This window comes from Bombus terrestris, chromosome 1 (genome assembly GCF_910591885.1).
Source record: "Bombus terrestris chromosome 1, iyBomTerr1.2, whole genome shotgun sequence".
In the NCBI taxonomy this organism is placed as follows: Eukaryota; Metazoa; Arthropoda; class Insecta; order Hymenoptera; family Apidae; genus Bombus; species Bombus terrestris.
In genome coordinates this window covers 13,103,064-13,123,798 of record NC_063269.1, presented here as the reverse complement: position 1 = coordinate 13,123,798, position 20,735 = coordinate 13,103,064, and the positions used below count along the sequence as shown (strand labels likewise).

Here is a 20,735-nt window from a genome sequence, read left to right as displayed (position 1 = left end):
AGTTAAAACAGTGTTCTTTGTCGGCATGTATCGAGCAGGTGATTTGATCGGTTGGCGAGGAAAAAAAGTGGAAGAGACGCTTGCGCTGCGGCGGTGACGGCGGCGGCGACGGTGGCTTTCGTCCCGTCGGCCAATGGAACACGGTGCCAGTCGTCGCTATCACGGGCACCGCGGCGCTGGCCGCAGTTCACCAAGCGGCGTCCACGCGACTCGCGACGCGCGTCTCTGGTCCTCGAGCTGGTTATGCGGCTTTCGAGAGGGCTTTTCGAGGCTCCCTCGAGGCGAAACCGTCGTTCTCGCGTTGACCTGTGCGCGAATCTCGTTAGACACTCGTACAAAACGGACTACACCGGTTTTCTTATCGTCCGAGGCCCAAGACTTTTGATTTTAGGTATCGATCGCAAACAGTGTTCGATATTCGTTTGACGTGAAACGATCTGGATCAATCGTCAGAAAAGAGTATGCATCGATGTATCGAGTGCCTTTAGATTTCTTTTCACTTTTACCATCAAATATTTTAACACGTATAATTGTACATTTGCATAGTTCTCGGTGAAGCTGCAATTTTAGATTTGATGTATGAGACTGTATACTTGAAACTCGCGTGATTGCGCGCCAGTTTCTTCGCACAGATAACGAGTTCTGTTTTCTTTTTATCGCTGTTTGACACGGGTGTTCTATAGGTGTTATATTAGATACAGTTATTTATAGAAGTCTTCGTATGTTCTATAAAAAAATCATTTTTATCGAAATAAAATGCTACAAAACTTGACTATAATGTTAGAGTTTTCGACGACGTGATAAATAATATAAAAGTTGTTTTAATATTGTTTTATTTAAATAAAAAGTATAGAAGTTTTATTAAAACAAAAGTAATGAAGGTTTTTGTAAATAATTCATTTTAAATTTTAGAGAAGCGTTTGATGGCAGATGAAGAGAGATAAGACTTTGGCACGTTATTACACTGTGTTATAAAAGTTTTATTTAAATAGGAATACGACATATTATAAGGTATATGGAGATATTTGTAGCTGATTGATCTTATAAAGATCTTATAAAGATCTTATAAAGATTGATAAAGGGTGAAGAAGGATAAGAGATAGCTTGACATTTTGTAGGTAGAAAACATTTTATGTTTGGTCTGTAGTAGTGGATGGTTTAGCGCGCCAATTTCTTACGGGCTTTGCAATCGAAGATATTCAAACGGTATCTATGTTGTTGATGTGGGTGATGAATTTAGTCAGTTGTTTATTTATTTTTCTCAATCGTGTTCGTTAAATGATTTCGTTAATGATTTCTTTTTGTAAATTTTCTAATAGGGATTACTAGTAATCTCTTTATTTTCTTCATTCTTTGTGAATAAATTTTGTAAATATTGATCTACTAGTAATTACTGAAATTTAAAATGAGACAAGTTCTTCATTGTAAAACTTTATACTACTTTCTTTTTTTTCTGCAAAACTTTCCACTTCTCGAAACTGCGTATGGTGCCTTATCGATGTTCCAGATTTTCTACGATATACAGAAAAATTAATATTCAAAATTATCTGGAGGGTTTTAGCAATGTCTGGCTTTATTTGAGTGTGGTTTGAAATATTGAATCAGCTGTTTATGAAAAAAATAATTCCATCTTTATAATATCTTTTCGCGATCTCGTCGAATATCCTTGTCTTTTTATGGATATTTTGAATTGATTTCATTCGATAGGGTTTCGGTAGAAAATATTTCCAATTCTGATTTTTAATCAGAACAATACTCGTACTAATATCTTCAATGAAAAAATGATACTTTCACTAATAAATCTTGTTTTTTACATCGTTAAAAAGGCCGCTGGAACATCCTATCTATTGATCACACTACGCTATATTTATAGATTGATTGCGTAATAATCCGATTAATCGATTGATTAATTAAGAAACCTTTTTTTATCCCTTTTTTAAATTTAGTTGCTTCTTATTCTTACTTAAAATAATTAACATCATAACTCTTTCTGTCAAAATTCTTCACTTTCGTCAAAGTTGCGATTCAACGTTGAAACAATAAGAAAATATATTCTTTTTGAGATTATTTGAAATTGCAGTACAGTGTAACAGTAACATTTTCAGAAATATAAATTCACGTTAACGGATTTGACTTTTTCTTTCGTATTTCTACGATGCAATAAGTTGCAACAAAGTAAGCATTAATTATGTCAGATTTCAAAGTTTCCTTCGTCATGTTCGTATTATCTATGCAAATAAAGATGGCGAGTCGTCGTAACTGACGACTTTTACGGAAACATTTATTTCCAAGCATTTATGAAATTCACAATTACCGTGTAAGGTGCTTTCACGACTCACAACGACGAGGAAAGCTTCCTTTTAAGATGTATTGAACGTGCAATGTTAAAAATTTAACTGGATATAATGTGATTTTTACAATCGAGTCTGAAACGTTCGCCACAAAACACTTCTGTCAGATGAAAGCAACTTTCAATCTATCAACAGGAACAACATTGATAATATCTCCGTTTTCATCAGAAATTAGTCAGATTCTTATCAAAGCGCAACGTATTGCGGGATTGACGTCAGGTCATGTAAATCATCGACACTATCAATCGTAATCTGTCATATTTGTCTCTTAATCAAATTTCAAACACTTGGACACACAGCTTTGCTTGATTTTTCCGTGTGCATTTTATTATCTGTTCTACTTATACCTAGAAAGTACGATCTGCGAAATTCATTCCAAATTTCATAACAACAAAATGTTCTTCCAGATACAAAATGAAATATAACGGAACATTTTCGAAAATTTGTAAGATATCAAACGCAATTTTTGGATAGAATTGATCAATGATATAGGAACTTCGAAATAAAAGAAGAATTTTCTTCTTCGACATTTATCAAATTCGTTATAAGTTTCCAAATAATAAAAATCTATGGATGTTATAATGTAAAAGGAGAATACTTTTTTGCAAATTTTGTTCGATATATTCAAATTCGTTTTCGAAAATATTCATAAAACAAAAGAAATCGCATTTGATAGGAAGGATTGTCCGATTTTTCGATGGGATCCACGTCGATGTATATGACTTTCACGGCGTTCGAAAGGAGAGTGGTGGACGAAGTTAAATATATATCCGCGAAGAGGACTGCTCGCAGGATCATAAAATATTTACCGCAGCGTGACACGAAGTCAAAGGGGCAGACTTTATTGACAGACGAAACGACGAAGCTTACAAAATTTATCCGCCGTTAATTCTCGCTCCATTTGCGTTTCATCCCAATTATTCATCGGCCGTCTCGCCTGTCTCTCATTCGCTTCCTGTTAAGCGGTCCCGACTTTTATTAAGTTTTCTCAACCGGTTCGTCATCCAGTTTCGCGTGTACGTTTCATGAAGTTAAGTGCTTCTTAAAAATTTGATTTTCATCGAGTGTTGATTCGAGTCGCCATGAATATTTCAGCAGTTAGTCTCAGTTTTAGATATGTACAATTAAAGAATCTTGAAATCGATTTTTCTATTTCGTAGGAGATGAGTTGGGAGCCCTTAATGTGCATAATCTTCGTAAAAAGTGACGAAGCAAAATTACTAACTGGTAACATTAGTGCATATTTATTAAATAATAATTCAATTAAAATCAATTAAATATTATGTATAAACATATACTGCAAAATATAGTATATGTATAGGTGATTATAACTGTAGTCATATAGTAAAAAGAATTATTGTATATTATATTAGTATTTGTATATTTAAAATTCATTTTCTGTATCAATAATAGTCATCGTGTTTTTAATATATTTATAATAGAAATAAAATATTGTATCCTGTCATTTTGACAGATTTGGTAGTTCCATTCTAGTGCTAAAAAAAATAATTACACTCCTACATCAATTTAAACATCGACCCGAATATTTTTTTAAATGTGAGTTAATTTCGATATTTGAAGAGAGTAGCATATCAAATTTGCGATTGATATTACACGAAAATATTATATTTTAGGGATTACAATTCCAGATTTAATCGCAAAATTTCATTCTTGCACTGGTATAATTTAATTTCAATGTATGGCTGTCCGCCTTTACTATGGATGTAGGTGGGAAATTCAATTTCGAAGAGTCGTTAGTTCGCCCGATAGAGACGCGCTTCAAACAAACGTCTTTGGTAAAGTTCAAAGGTTTTCCATGAAACGAGACGGTGACAGCGATTACCTATAGATATTCAGCGTCGAACACGCTTGAATAAATATCAGACGCGAAGGTGTTGGACCTTGTGCTCTCCGATATCAGCTATAAATGCATATTTGGAACAAGGAATGCGCTTTCAGCTCGAATTATGAATCCAATAGTAGGTCTCCTCAGATATGTTATTCTGCTGAAACAGAAGTGCTATTTTCTTCTTCGATTAAATAATCTCTACCTTGAAAATTGCTTTCTCGTTGTATGATACTCAGCTTCGAATAATCTACTTGCTAAATCGAGGATAAGTCAGACATATCAAATGAAAAAAACATTGTCTAGTTTTAAATCTGTATTATCGAATCTGAATCGTAGAATAGTACATATTTTCTAAATTAATAGAATCATCTAGGCTTCCGACTCATATTGTATTTTAGTATTTCATACAATCTTCGTTTCATATCACCTTTGGAAAATTAAGAAAATACACTGTCGCTCATAAATATCGGAACAAGTAATCAATCTCTAGTAACAATGCATGAATTTTACTAAAATATATGAGTTAATAATTAGCCAGTGGTTAAATGTTGTGATACTTAGTATATATATAAGCTGTCATTATTTATTGAAAAGCTAATTGATCGTCTACTGGTTTTATACGATTACTGGTTAAATATAGTGCACATAATATCTCTTTCAACAATCAGTTAATCACGTTGATCAATTACAAATAGTTTTATCACTTACGTAACTTAATTTTTCTTTCCGAATAACATCCATGGACATTTACATATTAATTTTAAGTGTCAGAATGATACAATCTGGCAAGCTCTTAAAGAAAATTCAATTGACATTTTAAAATTTAGATATCTTCATTCAGCCTGACTATCCAGAATTCCTCGATTCGATCTACAATCATCTATTGTGTAATTACCAAATAAGACGCAATCGATTAAACACATTTGAAAGCAGAGCTCGTGGCAAAGCAATGGCAGACAGCGAGCGATCTGTCACTAATTGCGTGGTCGATCAAGTTTTCAGTTTGGAATCCGCTGTGTGTGTCAATTGCTAAATGACGTTCCGTAACAATACCGAATTAAGATCGATCTCTATCTTAACAGTAGATAACAACGTTATTGTTCAGCCAGGAAGTGTTTTATCTTGCCATTAACCGCGTTTAAGTGTATGCTTTGATCATTCTGTTTAGCATGGCGAAAAAAGGCATTGGAATCGATGTTTCTTGACATTGTCTGCATTGTGAACTCGATTTCCATTGGTGATGGGAAGGAAATTCTTCGTTGAGAAAAACCTAAATGCGCTTTGACGCGTCGAAAGTAAACTAGTTGGAAACTGAAAACGGTTATCGATGTCCTCTGATGACAATGATGATGTTTTACGACAGCCAATTCCGAAGGAAGTCGTTATTTTCAGTTACTGATTTTAAGAACTGTCATGGAAGGATGATTTAGTGTCAGTGTCCTAATTCCTTTGTAAGCAGAAGCAACTTTTAGTGTTCCGGAGATCGTATGAATGACACGTTTTTACTCTTTTGGAAAGGTAAAACTGTGCTTTCATAATATCTGGGCATTCTATTGATTTGCTAGTCAAGTGACGACAAATATTGATCGTCGTCATCGATCATTAATTATAAATATTGATTCTCAATTATTAATTGTTATCTTTTGATCGAAGTTTAATTATAGTTGTGATTAATGTGTACAAAGGTGTATTATATTGGGTTGGCAACTAAGTGATTGCGGATTGTGTCATTAGGTGGTATTGACAAAATCCGCAATCACTTAGTTGCCAATCCAATATTAAGCGAACATTGTTGGCGACTAAAGTTGATTAAATTTACTTTTCAAACTCATTGTCAGGTATTACTTTCATAAAAAAGATGCTTCTATTCTAATCATTATATATAATTGTAATTTATAATCAAATTTTTCATTTATATACAAATATTTCGTAACCGTTAATTGTTAATTACAATAAATATTGCCCAACACTGAAGTATGGTCTGATATATTTTCTTTTCTTTATAAATTAGTTGATCTTAGTTATCATTTTCTGTTTACAAAATTTTTTGATGTTTATTTTCAATGCTACTCTAAAATGATTACTGGATCTCATAGATTTTCTAACTAAATGCAGAAAATATGTTAGACAAAACAATTTATTTATTCAAGACTTAGTGTATTTATGACTCAAGTTTTATTAATGCGTTTTATATTGCCCTAGATTTATAAAACGAACTGTTTAATGCTCCAAACGCTTCCTCTAAATACGAATGAATCAGCATCTGCTAAACTTACGTCGAAGGGGTTCAGTCCCTTCGAAACGATTACACTTTCGAGAAATTTATATTTTCGGCGCGATGGAGGGCTATTTTTACCCGCGTTTGATCGTTCCACCAGTTTAAGTTCATTCCTGACGTTTCGACGTTCTTCATTCCATACTCGTTAAAATCTTGGAAGGGTTCACTATGCAGCCTAAAAAGACTGAAATTTCCCAAGATTTTTTTATGTTTTTCATGAATTATTATCGGCCAAATTTGCTTTCACATTAAACTTATTCATTTTATTTTTTCTATACTAAAATTTATGAATAATTAGATTGCCGATCTAAGCATTTATTTCATCTACTAAGTATTATAGTAGATATTTTATTTGATATATTTTATATATTTTTGTATATTATGTGCACACTATATGTTTTTGCATCTTTAAATCTCTCAAACGTATACATTTCCATATGCGTTATTAGCATATTAATATATTGATACAGCTTTCTTAATTAATAGTTGCTTACACAGATTACAGAAAATAATTCACTATATTTTCCAACAATTAAACCCCTGATATGTCGAAAGTTTCCAATTCCTCGACGTTTCCGTCAAAATAACCAATCAATTTCCACAAATTATCAATATAACCGAACCTAATATATTAACTGCTTAATGCTAATAACCAGCCAGAGAAAGCAAATTTGCCAACATAGAGTGCAACGACCTCCGACGATCAATCACATGGTTGACAACTAACTTCTTTCTGTTTCTTTCAAAAAGGAACTCGAATTGTCACACGAGGACGATCGAGTTGCTATTTGTCAGCGGGTTCTGGTTGAACGCGCTGAACCCTTGTCCGACTGACGATTTCACAAGCGTGACCGATTAGACAACCAGTTTTACTGGCTTATAAACAATCCGCATGAACGATAGCGCTAATCGAACGTATGAGACACCTGTTCCGATTGGTCAGTAAATAACGACAAAAAGAAAGTATTCGGTATTCGCGCGACGCGATCCTCTCGACCACTGATGACACGGTGAATATTAATAAAACTCTGTCGCAATTAATTTCTTTAAGTAGTGTTAGCAAAGTTAGTAGATTTCCAATAAATCAGTGAGGATTAAGTACTGAAATACTTCGTATGAATGAAGAATATAGGAAGGCAACATTATCGAAAAACATAAATTAAATAATTTATATATAGTTTGTCCGAAGAAAGAAAAATGTGCAAAGGCAACAGATTATTGAAAAATAAAATAAAATATATTATTGACTGAACCAATATTATAAATAAAATTTTGCATTGGTACAACATTGCATTGGTCTTTGTTTTTTAAATTTGTTTGTTTAGTATCGCGTCAGCTTATTAATCAAACATTGCGTTGATCCTTAATAACTTATAATCATTCATCTCTATAGCACGAGAAGATGATAGAAAATAGATTACTAGGTCCTTGTACTGATAAAATGGAAATTTCGGTGCAAGTCGAAAGGTGGAACTGGAACAAAGTTATTTCGTAACATAGCTCTAGAGTCGATAGAAGGCCACGAGTGGAAATACACGATCTTTCTAGGACGATTTTTATCTTCCAAGGTTGTTATCGAGAAAACACGATACCAGTAACTACACACGTTTGTGCATACTACGTATCATTCGAAAGTGTAGGATAAAAGGAAACGATACAAACATGGATAAACTAATCTGTATATATAAGTTGTAATGTTCCTGTATCCATGGACAAAAATTTCGTGCGTATCATTTTTGTCGCGATTCGCTCTTCTACGAAGAAAGAAGGCTTTAGAAAAGACGTTCTACTCGGATTTTTCGAGAACATTAATTTTGGAGAAACGTTGTGTATAAAATGGAAGATTAACTGGCTCTTATATTGTTGGTGGTGTCGATAGTCGGTTCTTTTGAAGTGTTTTAACACAGAAGTCAAATTACATCAGTATACTATTTTGGATATTACACATATTTTTGTATATTACATACATTTGCATTTGCACACCTTCGAATATCCCATAAATGTATAAAAATCTGCAGTCTAATTATTGAGCTTCCTCCAAATTTTGGAGCTAAATTAACAGGCTATTAAAACAATGGAACCAAGAACAGGACGTATTCTCATTCCCACCCTGCACGAAATTTCGGTAAAATCGTTGCGTAACGACTCACGTGGCACCCTTGTCGGTCTAATTCGCTGGCAAGGTGACAATTAGCGGACCATTAATTCGACAAGCGTAAGCAATTAAGGGAGCAGATTTTTCGGCGAAGTGGAATATCCCCGGAAATGTCAAACGCCGGTGAACAAGCTCTAATAGCTTCCTCCGGGCTGTTGCGTACCGTGATAATGCGACAAAGACTTGTTCAGCGGTAGCTCGAGAAAGTGACGGTAATTTGCATAAACTGTACTGGTCGTTTTAATTTCGTTGGCTGCGATCGTTTCACTGTCTCACCGTCGCCACTGCGCCGCGATGAAAATTAAACCACGCGAAAACCTAACGCCGCCTTCGAATCAATCTGGCCTCACTTTCGATGAATTATTCAGAACCGTTTCAGTGGCGATAACATTACTGATCGTCATTAAGCGGACTCGAATCCGACTCGGACTTTATTGATGCAATTAATCTTACGATACTCGTTCGACTTCTAGAGATAGCCATGTTCTTATATTTATAATTTTTTTCAAAACTTTTCCGTTCTGTTATTTATAAAGAATTAAAATTCATGAATTTTTTATGTATAGCGTAGAAATAGGAGAATCAAACTATAATTTGCAAAAGATTAGAACTTGCAAATTTCTTTACCCATAATTTCGTAATTCACAATTAATTACCTTAAAAGGATTTTAAACTTCTTCTCTGGATTTTCACCTTATAGGACTCTTGCAAACTATCTCACTTCCTCATACTATCTTGTAGTTTAATCATTAAGTAAAACCATACTTGGTTGAAAGCTTGATCAGAAGTCAACGACGCATTATAATACCAAATTCGTTATCCAAATTAGGTTTATTAGCTCGCAAGCTGGTTGTTCACGGAGCACCATTGTGTTGACTTCCGGTTAACAAGGGTTGGCTTCAGGTTTTTAGACAGTCTCTGGTATTCAACTAAAATTAAAATTGAAAACGAGGAAACGCTAGAAGGGCGCGGCTTTCCCTTTTAATTTTCACATACGATACGATCATGGTAATTACGATTCAATGTGAAAGATTAAACCGATCGTTCCGTATTTTTGTACACACTTCAAAGAAACTCCAAAACAAATTCAAAGATCACAGTAACGAGGAAGATCACAAGAATGATATAACTAGACGAATTTTATGATTTCGAATGACAAATGTGACTGTCCAAATAGATCTTCTTTGGATCCATTTATGTATATAATATATTAAATAAATTGGTAATAATATATATATCAATTCGAAAGGAAAATACCATTCAAAGAGAAGGCTGTATAAGTTGCTCGGTGGTCGAGTCGAAAGTTCGATGGCGTGATTAACCAATGTCCTCGAGAGATATCGTGGCAGGACCTGTTGAAGTCAGGGGTCGCTGCTTCAAGTGCTACAAATCGCTCGTTAGTCACCGTGATTACCGCTTTCCTTCGGTAAAATACATCGCGTCTTTGGCGATAAATCTTTCTCGCGTTTGTCGTCGTCGAGAGCTGTCGAGCAAAGCCGAATGGCAATACTCCTTTGTCCATTTACATCCGGGCGAATTTGCTTCAACTCGACTGTTGCGCCGTTTGCAAAACGAATCTTTCTCTTGTTACAATTTCATTGTTTTTTAAATGATAAGAGACTTAAACGTATTGTGGAGATATTTTTGATGTTTTTCGATAGTTTATATGTCAGATAGGCGAAGCGAGAAAAGTTTACTTTGAGAATAAATTGCTTGATTTTTGTTATTCTTTGTTCCAAGTTCAAAAATTGTTAAATGTCGATTTTTAGATAATGTTAATTCATTATTTATATAAATTGATTGCTTATAGTCGTCATAGTTACTATAGCAGATTCTAGGTCACTATAGTTGGTTCATTTTGTGTGAGCTATTTTAATTCTTAAAATTATGATTTAATCCTGCTCTTAAATAAGGTTAAAACACATATTATCGTAAAAATTACCTGTCATAACCAATAAACATAGAGACTTCAGACTTTGTATTTGCTGTTCTCTTAATTTTGCTTGTTCAATTATATTTGCCAAATGAAATTATATTTTTTCGAGCAAAATGTATATAAATTAATGAATATATATATATATATTTTAGATATATGTTACTGAAAATTCTGACAAATGTAAACAGACAGCATACAACTTTCATGCAATTTTACGTCTGAATTACAAACAGCCTGGAAAGTGTCTGTCATGAATCATCGTCTCGAATTTCAGTAGCGTTTTCTGCTGGCAAGTCAATATTTGATGGCAAGCAATACGCGGTGATATTCGTCTCCTCGAACCGCAAATCCCCGACGTCGAAAAGCGAATTCCATGGTTGGCCCGTTTTTCGGTATTCTAGTGCTCGTCGACATCATATTCCCACGTCTGCAAACAAACGTCTAGTCGTCTGGCGTGTATATCCCTCTCGATAAATCTGTTCGACAGTCAGAGACCATACGATTAATCAGCAAATAAAACGTTCAATTTCTTCTTGTGATATTTTTTATTTTCTGTAAAAGATAGAAAAAGTATTGATTAAACAAAAAAAATATACACATTTTGAAATACGTAGGAATAACATTTCTGCTATTTAATCAACTATAAATTTTATTTGTATAACGGCAGAGAAAATCAAATTAGTTCAAACCAGCAGGATATAAGTATTCATTTATTAACCGGAAGTATATTTTTCGCGAATTCCCATCTACATTCGCTGCATACTCTTCTGTGTACGATCGATAAATTAACAAAAATTCCCAACATTTTTAATTTCTAAAATTACTCAAACTACTTAAAATTCTTTTAAAGTTATTATAAATTTGTGGGAATTTAATAGTTTTGTGAATTTTGATTTCAACTCTTCTTATTGAACTCAATCTTCACATATTCTACGAACAAAAGAAATGTAATTTTTAGCAAGAAAAATGTAACTAAGAAAAAAAAAAGTTTAAATGGAGTGCGTAAGATGCGTTTGACTCGATGTGTGATAGGCATCGACGGAAATAATGCAAGGTGATTCGCAATCTTTCGCGTCGTTTGTGAACGCAGACACGTCCCGACAAAGTAGCCTGGTCCATTTTCGCAAATTCTGTCGAAATTCTCTTCATCTAAGAGCAGAAGATCGTGCGAAAATATTACAAGACATTATTATTATTAGAAAATATTGCAAGACAAGAACAGGCAAACGTGGTAAAAGTTACAACCAGTAGTAATCTGTATCCGCGAAAGAAAGGAGATTTATTGAGAAAAACTAATGGACGATGTTCGAAAGTCTGAAAGGAATGAGAAAACTTAAAAATCTCTGGAGGTGAAATCAATTCTATAATATTAACAACGATCTTCTGAATATAATCAACTTTAGTGAAACGAGAAAACGAGAAGTTGTGGAAGTATAAATTTGCTGCGAAACGCAAATGAAAGATTTTTAATCATTTGTTTTATGAAGCAGTTCAAGAATCCTCATTAATGAGATACGATTTTTAATAGTCGAACGGGAGAAATTGGTGGAGTTATTTTCAAAGAAAGCTTTACGAGTCACGATAACGCTTAATTTATCGTTTATATTAATTGAATGTCCGTTATCGTTGAAAATAATTTGAATAAAGAGAAAGAGGATGTAAATTCGACGAAATTAAGAGAATTTGAAAATCTGATGTGAGAGGTCAGAGAGAATTCAATAGCTAGAACCGATAATGTAGAATTACATTAAAAATTGCAACAAGTGGTTCATTCTTCAAGCAGATGGGAAATCTCATGAGTTTTTCAAACAAAGTCCTTCCGGAAGAAAAATGGTGCAAGCACGCCTTGGAAGATAATACATTCTCCTCTTATTCGTTATCTTTCTCTAGTCAAAGTAAGAGATTTGAAAATCCAATTCGTTTCTTTATAATAAATCTTCGTGATCCATATATCACGTGAAGCTTCCATAGAACTATTCTAAAAAATAAAGAAGATTAATCTAAGAATCAGAAAGTTACAAGAATTATGAAACGAAAAATTTCTTAGCCAACATGATTTACGTTCATCTATATACAATCTATCAATCAGAAATTAATTATATACAAAAAAGTTGGTTTCTTCGAATTCTTTTATCGTGAAGCTAAAAATTCCTCGACATAATTCCTGTTTCTTCGAGTGGAAAAGATTGAGAAGTAAAAAACGGCAAAACTGGAGGGGAAAAAGCGAGCGGAGAAAAAACTTCACAAGATTTACCGGAAGATGTCGACCGAGGATGGTCGACCTTCCACTCCTGCAGGTTCTGGTGTGATCGACGAAACTGGACACGGAGGCAACAGAAGAATGTCGCACTTCAAGGAATATAAATTCTTCCGCAGCTTCAGTGCGAAGGTGGAGAACTGGCCGATGCGAAAAGCGGAAGCTCTATGGCGTCGTATGCGTGAAAGGAAGATTGCAGGTGAGAGATTAATGTTCATGCGTTTAGCGCGTATTATTTTTGACAAACTGTTCTATGAATTAATCAAGTAACTTCATATAAAATATTCTTTTATAAAGGCTAGAATCGGTGTTTTTTTTTTTTTTTTTAGAAAAATCATCTATTAGGTTTTATTATCTTAGAGATTTTAAAATTAAGACTAACTTTATAATCTTTATAATTTGTGTCGATTGTATAAAACGATTAATAACTTGAAATAAAGATTCTTTTGAAAGAGTCACGATTGATATTATGTTATAAAGAAACTATCCATCAGGTTCTTCTATTGGGTTGTCATTATGCGAATTTTGTCATTACCATTTAATGACAAAATCCACAATCACTTAGTTGCCAACCCAATATCTTAGAATCTTTAAGAAGGAAATATAAGGAAAATATTCTATTTGTAATTCATAAATCAACTTCTATTTCTTGTGTACGTTTAATAAAATTTCTCTTTTCATTGCTATAGTATGTTACTATAAAATTACTAATACCTAAATTACATTGATATGATTGACGAAGTTATAACAGAATTGTAATAATACACTGTATTAGATTCTAAAATAACGTGAATCTGCAAGTCAAAGTATATACAAATCTAATCATCGCCATTGTAACCTACTTAAACCTCGATCTCTAAAACAGTCTACATAATCCGTTAACGCGCGACATCAAATAACTGTTTACCAGACAAATTAGACATTCATTTATCAACGGACGCATCCGTCGAAGCTCGAGCGAGCACACAATGGCGAAAGCGCCAGAATCAAATCGTCCTGAAATTACTTTTTAATACGACCTTTCCCCAGCCTTAATCCTCCTTTCGCCCAGGCTTAATGGCATTTTAATCGTAGTATAGTCAAGTAATTGTTCAAATCGCTTCGAATCGACACGCACGTGCAAATTGATCGCGGAAGTTGGTTATTCTCTTCGAACAAGTTCCTCTTCGCGCAATAATTTATTCATTAATAACATTGATAAATCAAAATAATAACAGCAAAAATAAAGACAATATTAACAGTAACAATTTAAAATTACAATTTATAGGTTATAAACTTCAAATTTATGATATAATTTTTCAGCCAGTAAAGTAACGCAATAATTTGGTATTTGTAACATTTATTCGTAAAATTCTTCATTTGCTTCATGATCAAACTTGCTATTATTATGCAAGGGTACTTTTTAATACTGATAAGTTTTAGCTTGTAACTTTCAAAATTTTATTAATAATATTAATTCAATCGTGCAAAAGGATCCGGGTGTCCTAATATTAGTAAACAGGAGCGTATATCGATGGAAAAGTAAATTTACATGGTTCATCGCTTTTCTGCGCCTCATAATTATTATCCTGAATAATTGCCGGAGTTAATTATCGCGCTCGACGAAGCGTTGGTATATTTCGGCACGATCCTGTGGGCGCTTGCATGATACAGAGGATGATACAATGACGCGAACTGAGGGTGAAATGTCACACGCCTCCACCGTGTCTCTACATCCCGGTGTCATTTCATCGTCGTATCATGCAAATTTGCCGCAGTTCCACGCTTCTGGCTCCTTGTTAGTCGATTAGAAATTCGAATTACATTGATGATGCGAAGCAATTAGTGAATCGTGTGCTCAGATGGTTCTTAGGTGCTTGATTTAATGTCAGACTTGATCTGAAATTTGATCAACTTGCTCCAGTTATTAGATAAACGTTGTATCAGATAATGGAAATTGGTTTATCGATGTTCGATCTATAAATAACTGAGAGTATTGAAATGGATATGGAAAAAAACGTATAGAAAAATAAAAGAATTAAAGAACTCGCTCAACATACCAAAAGATAATAGAGTGAATAATTTTAAACTCAAACACATTTTCTGCATTATTTCTTTAATACTTCTAAGAAACCATTGATCATGTCTGGATATGTGAAGTGAAATTGATTTTGTAAAGGGTAAATTGGACGCTATACAATATCAGATGATACATGGCGAATTATTACCTTTCATAATCAAAACAGAAGACAAAAAGACAAAGTTCCAACAAGACAATGCTCCTATTCATACAGCCACCACTACGAAAAGATAGTTTCAAGATTTCGGAATCATTACCACAGCTATTGAGTTCTGATCTGAACCTGATGGAGAATGTGTGGAAAACGTGCGAAAATTTTAGCAAGAAAAGTTTACTATCAGAAGAAGTCACCTATAGAAAATATCGTTAAATTTGGAGAAAGAATAAAAACCATGTGGGCGGATATTTAAAACAAAGCTTTAAATAAATTAGTGAATAGTGTACAGATTAATAATAGTAATCAAAGATAAAGAAAAATTCACTAAATATTGAGTGAAAACGTAACAAACTTAACATTGAGTTCATATCTTTTTTACAGCCAAAAATACGATTTCAAGAGAAGGTTTAATACTTTCCGGATTTTAAAGGAAGAACATTTTTGTTTGTTGTATCTTTAGTTTTATATTACAATATGAAATTATTCAAAGAATTTTGTAAGTTTTTGTTTTAATATTATGAAAAATCTAAAAATAGAATGGAGCTGATAATTATTTACGGGACTGTATACATTTTATTAGTTATAAATAAGAAATTTCATGTGACAAAGTATTGTTGACTAAAAACTGTATTTTTTAAAGAATTGGTAACAGTACGATGAAGACATCAATATAGACGCTATTATTATACAATGAAGAACATAATTGAAACGAAAAGTAAAGATTATAAAACATAAATACACAAGTACATATAGTTTCCAAACTATACAGTCTCATAGAAAATTAATAATTCGGACAAACAACTCTTCTTCAACTTCTTTAAAAACTCCAAATAAAGAGCATAAATATTCACGAACTTAGAAAAGGAACCTTTATGGTTATGGTTGTTTATACGGAAAAAGCAACACAGTTCTATTTCCCTCGGAAGCGCAACGAAAAGAGGAATGGATTACGCTGTCGCTAGTCTAGTTCCACTCGCGTTTTACATCACAAAGCGATCCGCGCATTTGTGTAAGACAACACGAGGATCGCAGCTTTCACCAAGACGAGCCGCGCGATTCGTTCACGATTTTTACTTGACAAACTGCTACCGGTTTTGGCGAAACGCTTCACTCGCGTGTCGCGTGTAAATCGGAGACGCGAACATCGGCTATACTCTCGTCTCGTATTCCTCTGTCTCCCAGGGGATTCAACGATCTCGTGCAAGACAAAATAAATTTCATAGATTTGATAGATTGACATATTATTCGGATCTAATAGACACAAGTAGTGGGTGAAATCCAAAGTGATACAGAAACTGATTCTATCGTTGTTTTGAGCAATGTATAATATAATGTAGATACTAATAGAACCCATTTTTCTGTATTAGATTTTTCTTGAATATACGAATATACGAAAGAATATACGAAAAATTTTGTATATTTGGATATAACGAAATAGTAATTTGAATGGATTTTGATAACGATCTCGTGCAAGGTGGAAACTTGTTGATAATATTTCTGGTTATTTTGGTTCGTTAGGAATTCGCCACAATTCTTAGTTGATTGCGTAATCGATATCGAGAAAGCGGAATTCCACGACGAGACATTTTTCAAAGACGCTGCTGGAAGGAAACGAGACATATACTTTGCTCGTCGTGAAAGGATCGTACGTCATAACGAGACGCTACTATTGATTCTGATGGTCTGAGCTCCGGTTCAGCGAGAATCTGTTTTTAAAAGTTTTATGGGGCTGATGCTGATGCTTTTTTCTACTAAACTAAACTTTACCTTCTTCCTTATTTTGCTTCAACATTTTACAGAGTTACAGTTTGGGTTTTTGGAAGAAATTGTTAATCGAAAGCAGAAATCAATTTTTAGAACGTGTATTTTAGAATATAAAATTTTATTAGAAGATGAAGCTTGTATTACATCTAACTCACTGAAAATGTGACGCTAACGTAAAGAATATAAATAAAAACTCAGGCATATCTGAATTAATGAAACATTACAATTGATATAAAATAGACTGGTATAAATCGCTGATTCAGCGAACGGATGTCTCTTAAAAATTAGTAACAATTCGTTGAGTTTTACACGATTATTTTTGAAGAAAAAAGTTTATAGATTTAACAAGTCTACTGAATTCGAACGCTGCCATTACGAGGTAAAAGCAAATCGATACAGCAAAAAGGAATCCTTTTGTTTTTCAAACATTGACATCGATGTGGGTTGGTAACAATTCAGTGAAATTCAATCTCTTTCTTGTGTGCAACCATGTAGAAATGCAGAAACAAATGTTCATTGAAGAATCAACTGGCGTAGGAAGCTAACTGATGAAAACAAGTTCTTAAATTCTTTAATCTGTTTACTATTCAATAAAAATATGATTTTTAATCAACAGTATATCGATCCATAAAATATTCATTACGTTGATAGTGTTAAACTTTTGTTTGTTAGAAAGGATACAGTTAATTCATTAAAATTTTGTATCTGCTTGTCAAAATGCTTCAGGAGTACAATGGCAAATATAAACTAATTTCCAGACCGTCAACTGAGCAGTGCACAATATCCGTAGAAGAAGGAACTATTGCTCAAACACACGTGTTACCATTATTATCAGGATGCTGCTTGTCTGTCGCAAGACAAATGCAATTGTCCTAGTTTGAAATTAGTTCGGCTTAATAGTAGATAACGCCATAGCGAGTTTAGCACTTCTGTCCTAGTTTGAAATCGATTCCTTGTACAACTAATTTGAATCGCATGATAAAATTTTGGAATTTGGCGACTGATACCGATTGAGAAAATAGTTCTCAACATAATTTCATAGGAGCAAACGTATTCGATTATTCTGTAAGCCACATTTTTGAAAATATTTCTTCGATTTTTATTCGTATTTATTATTGAAATAAATCTGAAACCTTTCTCGTATCAACTTTTTATTGTAATTTTCTTCGGTTCTTTGAAATTTTTTAATCAATTTCTCTTCCCCATTGATTCCCCGTTCATTTACGAACGTAATAAAAGATGCTGCTGACTAAAGAGCACGATATTTGACTTTCATAATAATAGCAATAATAAAACACGAATAAATAATAATCATAGTTGTTCTGTTTGGTAAAAGGTATAATCGAATGGATATAGTGTCCTCGTACCTATTTATCACTCGCGAAAGATCACTTAATGTGATTAGATTTTTCTTTAAATTCATCAATTTCAAGGGATTCCGTCGAACGTAGTTGGAAAGCAAGGATCGCTTAATATCAACAGGCACCGACGACAAAATCATAGACCGCGTCAGATAAAGTCGCGCGATTACATCATATCAGGATAAAGACGATATTCTCTATGCCACCGATGACCGATAAGATTCCATCTCGTAAGCTTCCGCCATTGTTGAGACGGAATAACAGCAATTACGTCGATGCTGGTGTTATCGAGGATTATATCGTAGTCACGAGGCATATGTAACACAGAATCGCACGCGTTTCAGGATATTCCGATGTCATCGAAATTTCGACCGATTGAAAGGTTAGCATGACATTCTCCACATTTTTATTTTCACAAATTGATATTGAAAAGACACACGATTTTTTTCACTTCCTTTACTTAATTTCTCGCACAACTAGAATTCAATTTCTTGAAGGAACTGTTATTTGAAAGATTGATTAGAGGTTCATTTTTAAGATGAATATTTCGAAATATAAGATAGTCGACACAATTCTATTTAGAATCTTATATTGTATCAAAATTCTATTTAAAAATAAAATTGATTACCAAATTTTTCATGAATTGAAATTATACAGCAAAATTAGCGCCTTAGTTGAATTTTAATAAGGAATAATCTCCTTTCTATAGAAATTTTTTGTCTGCAACGAAGTATGTATCTATGCTTGGGAAAAATTTTCAAGTTAACTTCAAAAGAATTCTTCCGAAAAATATAACATCACGTTGAATGCTTTAGCAAAAAACGTAATGTGCAAAAAACTAAGACATCATGTGGACCGTAAATTTTATCGTATAAAATCGAGCTGCGAGAATTCGAAAAATCACGGAGAAGACGTTGAAATGCTATTGACGTATGGCAAAGCAAAAAGGAATTGCAATGTGCCTTCTGCAGAAAGATGAAACGTCTGTAATGCTAGGGTCCGTAGAATGAATTCAAAGAAAGTAATGGGACAAACGAAAAAGAATATGAATTAAAATGAAGTCTCTGCAGAGAGGAGGTACTGAGAATTTGTAGAGCGCAATTTGATATTTGATGTTTTTTAATCGAATATTTGTTCAGAATTATTCTTTCATTAACTAAACTATAGAAATGCTATCGAAAGTCCGAATAGATTGATCTTTCGATTTTTAAGCGAAACAGAAGAAGCTTGATGATGCTTAAATCGTACTAGAAATACCTTCATTTCGTCGATTGTTTAAAAAATGGAACCACACGTATCATCGTTTTCACGATATGGAAAAACATTTTCTTTCGGATCCTGCTTTTTCCTAACTGTTATTCCATTTTGTAAAGGAAATCGCCGTATTCGGTCGCTGATGAATTTTCAGAGAAATCGCGTTTTCCAACTGCATGCTGGCCCGTGGTGTCCGAGAAAAACACCCGTTTCTTTTACGACGCCATAGACTCTTGACACTTGCCATGTGTGAAAATACTTTCGAGAAACGTGGCTCGTTGTAAACACGAACGCGCGTGTCTTACCAGATGATTTATTCCAGAAAAAGGAAACTTCGTAAAGTATTTTCACGCGATTGCGTCTGTTATTCGAAAGTTTGCAGTCACTATGTGAACCATAGAAACCAAAGTTTGAAAAAAAGAGATCAAAAAGAGTGTTTGAAACAAGGAAGGTTTCTTAAAATTCTATACTAGAATTCTAACTTGGTATTGTAACTTACAGTGTTAGTTGCTCGCTAAAAAAATGTTTAATAAATGTTGATGATTTAATTTATTTTGTTCTAAATAAGTTAACGTTTTCTAATAGCGTAAGAGAAACTGCGAAAGTCGCATTCATAAAGTTTATATTGGATTTCTAACGAAGGTTGCGAGTGCAACATCGAAATTCATTAAATCGTAGAATGAGAGACGAGTAATGCGGTCGCATGTGCGGCTTTGTGGAAATTCCGCAAAGCTAAAACCGTTCACAAAGACGTTCATAATTGCACTTTTCCATTCGATCCACGTATAGTATATGGGTCAGCCCGTTCCTGGCAATGTCGCTCCCTCGTACAACGCTCGATTTAATTATTGTTTGACAATATTCGACGCCTCGCTGGCTATTCGAACGTTGCCGCGCTTCAACGAGAAGCTTTATCGGACTCATTTAATTGAAAAGTATCGAGCACAACCACTCTACATTGCTTCGTGTTTCGAATATTTCTGTTCGGATTTAACAGAATAAAAGAAAAAGGGGGGTACGCGTAAGATAGGAATACTCGAAACCCTCTGATTATTGTCGATCGTCGATCGTCATACTGATTCAACGTGTTGTTTTTCATGTGGAAATTAGTGGGTTTCGTACTTTGTGCGTTTTCGATCGCAAAGGAACGTTTATTTTGCCGTTGAATATTTTTATTAATTTATGTATGTTATAGAATATATTGTATTTTATCGGTTTAATATTATTCTGCTCGTCATTGGAAATTAAAATAAAGTAAATTTCAAATACAGTTCTATTTCGAAATAAAAGAGAGATGAAATTTTATTTAGAAAT

At 33.7% G+C, this 20,735-nt stretch overlaps 1 protein-coding gene and 1 long non-coding RNA gene across 3 annotated transcripts in view; both read left to right on the top strand.

The window, feature by feature from the left end:
* LOC100652305 (rho GTPase-activating protein 7) overlaps positions 1 to 20,735 on the top strand; it is a 351,036-nt gene that overhangs the window by 143,024 nt on the left and 187,277 nt on the right. The gene's annotated exons all lie outside the window — the stretch shown is intronic.
* LOC125385648 lies at positions 84 to 8,181 on the top strand. The gene is made up of 2 exons (XR_007225158.1): positions 84 to 459; positions 913 to 8,181. It is a non-coding gene; the product is annotated as an uncharacterized LOC125385648 (long non-coding RNA).